General features: G+C 37.6%; 1 pseudogene; it reads left to right on the top strand.

Annotated features, from left to right (window-relative positions):
* The first annotated feature begins 215 nt into the window (after positions 1-215).
* Positions 216-314, top strand: LOC132310625 (small nucleolar RNA R71; annotated as a pseudogene).
* Positions 315-3,285: the final 2,971 nt, after the last annotated feature.

Here is a 3,285-nt window from a genome sequence, read left to right as displayed (position 1 = left end):
CTTAATGTAAGCCAACACACTTCCTACCTTGTGAATTTCTACCATTCTTGGATAATAGTGTTCTATGCAAAGAATTTTCACTCATGCTCTCATAAAGACACCACATGTCATCCTCATGCCTATCAATATATGAGCCACCCATGGAAGCATCAACCATACCCTTATAGTTGTCCGATAAGCTCTCAAAGAAATATTGAACTAATTGTCATTTAGGCATGTCATGATGTGGACACTTCCTAAGCAATTCATTGAAGCGTTCCCATGCCTCATGAAACGTTTCTCCATCCGCATGTGAAAATTCTTGAACTGAGGTTCTCATGGCATTGATCTTTGAAACCAGATAACACTTCTTCAAGAACTCTTGTTGCATTTCTGCCCAAGAATGGATTGAAAAAGGCCTAAGACTGTTAAACCAATACTTTGCCTTGTCTTTTAAGGTGAATGGAAAAAGTTTGAGTCTTAAAACCTCTTCTTGCATGTCCGTATATTTTACGGTGGAACATACTTCGAGAAACTCATCCAAATGCTTGTAAGGTTCTTCACTTGGAAGTCTATGATAGTTAGGAAGCATTTAAATGGTTTATGGCTTAATTTCATAATGATGTGCTCTAAATTGAGGCAATTGGATGCATGTAGGTGCATTATACTCATTCGGCACAGAATGATCTCTTAAAGCAAGAGGTGGATTACTTACTTGAGGTGCAATATGAACACCTTGGTTTTGAATTCCTTACTTGATGATGGGAGGTTGTGGAGCATACATTGGCCTCGGCATTCCATATGGAACTTGGCCTTGTTGTTGTGGTGGTTGGTGAATGTATAGCCTAGCCATGCCTAATGGTACTTGTATGTTCTCATTTTGCACATTAGGATAAAGAATACCTTGTTGGTCTATGTGACCAAGGTCTTCAACATGATCATTATTATGGTCATCCATTGATAGATTGGTCCTATTTGAACTTCCTCTTCCCCTAGGATTTCTAACGATGGATTCAAGATGTAAATCAAGAGGGACAAGAGTGGGTCTCAATGAACGACGTCCATGCATGCACAATGCAAAACATAACGAACACAAAGAATGACAAACACTATGCCCTCACAACAATGCAATTAGACTTCTTCCATAAACACTTAATTCATACTCCCATGCCTTAACAACAATGATGTAAGAACAAATAAAAACAAGCCTCCACGCGGGCCGACGATTTAACTAAGGGATTGAGTAAAGAAGGTCTCACAAAGGTCCTTTAGCACTTCAACTCCAAATTTAAAGCTTAACTTAGCAAATCTTTTAAATTTTAGCTTTTTTTTCTTTTCTTTTGTTTTTTTCTTGCTTAGCTTGAATGCTCCTTTGCTTACTTCCTCTCCAACAATGTACCTAGTTAAGTAAGAACAACACAATATGTAACTAAAAAGAAAAAAAAAAAAAAAACAAACAAAGTAAAGACACGATCAAAAGAGTACTAATCCTAATTGATTCCACAAATCCGACATTGCCTAATCAAATCAATCAATCAATCCCCAGCAACGGCGCCAAAAACTGATGCGGTCTGCCGCACTACCGTCAAGCTTGAAAGAATGTGTGCATTTTAAAGCGAGAGCCAAGAGTTTTACATTTATAGAAGCCACTACTACCTTTACTAAAAATATAGTTAGGGTGGGTAGGGATCATCCCAAGGGATTGTGAGGATCGAATAAGGTCGTGGAATTACTATTAGGGCTAGTAGGTCGAGTGATCAAGCAACTAAATTAAACTAAGTGATAACAAAAGAATGCAATTAAGAGTAAATAAGAGAGAGAGAGAGAGATCTTGGGGTTTAGAGATCACCACCACGCAATGCATTTCAATACCATTGACAAGTGACTAATGAGGGCAAGTGGTGTGTTGCAATATTGGTGTGTGTGTGTGTGTGTTTGGTTGATTCAACAAGCAAGGATGACTCATTAAGAATGTATTGTCTAAACATCATGTGAAAGGCAAAATATATTAAAACAATGAAGCATATATTGTCTAAACAACATGTTAAAGGCACAATAGATCAAAACAAGTCATGAATCCTTTCATTAAGCTCACAATCCAAATACAAAACAAGGATAGAGACATATGCTACTTGCATTCAAAAGCTTGGATCATCAAACAACAAGTATGGATTGTCCTCCCATTTAATACTACACTACAACTACACTACATCTACACTACTAGCATGAAAATAAACCAGGGGAGAGGCACAATTTATCAAGGAATAAGTATGAACCATCAAGAGAATCACAAGAGCATTCCTTTAAGCACTATGTTTTGACAATCTCCAAATCTATAGCATCAATAAACATAGATATGCATCAACAACACAAAATCTAGAGACAAGCACATGAACATCTATTCTAGCATACATGGACATTTGGATAGAATGAAATAATCAATTGGAAGCATTAAACCACATAAATCATTTAATAAACAAGATCTATATATATCAAAGTGTCAAAACATTAATTACAATACTAATCCCTCAATAATACACAAGATTAAGATATAGAAAGCATGATTGGGGCTAACTCTAGCCCCAAGAGGATGTCTAGCCACTCATGGTGATGTTGCTCCAACCCTCAAGGGCTAACTCCATGGTTGAAATCTGCTCCTTGTTGATAAAGAACTCCAACGGTGTCTCTATCCTCCACCTCTAAGCTTGTTCTCCAAGAGATGATATGAAAATGATATTTATTCCCCTTTGTAAAAAGTAATCCTTATCCTTATATAGGTAGGTCAAATGATACCGAAAATGAGCTGGGGTCGTGCACACAATATTCCTTAATGATTGGATAAAGGAAAACTTTCAATGAGATGGAAATTTAACTTTTTCGCACTGGAGGAAGTTCGATCAATCGAACCTTGGACTTGGATAGATCGAACTGGCTGAGATCCATCGAACTTAGGCTGGATCGATCCAACTGGTTGAGCTTTTTGGGAAAAGATAAATCTGAGATATTTTGGGAGATATTTTTGAGAAAAGGACAAAAATGGTTAGTGGGTGGTACAGTTGTGGATAGGATCAATCATTTGAATAAGGACAAAAGTGTTCGATCGATCGAAGGGTGGTGTTGGATCGATCAAACTTTGGACTTTTTACTTTTGGGCCAAGGCTTGGATCTATCTTGAAGTGCTGAGATCGATCAGTGTTTGATCGATCGAACCTTGAAGTTGGATCGATCGAACTTTGCTACTTCCCACCTTTGGCTTCATTTGCTTTCTTCTTTCTCCGCTTTGCTCCTTTCTTTGTTTAATCCCAG

Source organism: Cornus florida, unplaced genomic scaffold, assembly GCF_030987335.1.
Source record: "Cornus florida cultivar Cherokee Brave unplaced genomic scaffold, ASM3098733v1 CherokeeBrave_3.0.0_Hap2_Chr05, whole genome shotgun sequence".
NCBI classification, from domain to species: domain Eukaryota; kingdom Viridiplantae; phylum Streptophyta; class Magnoliopsida; order Cornales; family Cornaceae; genus Cornus; species Cornus florida.
This window is presented reverse-complemented; position numbering and strand designations above follow the sequence as displayed.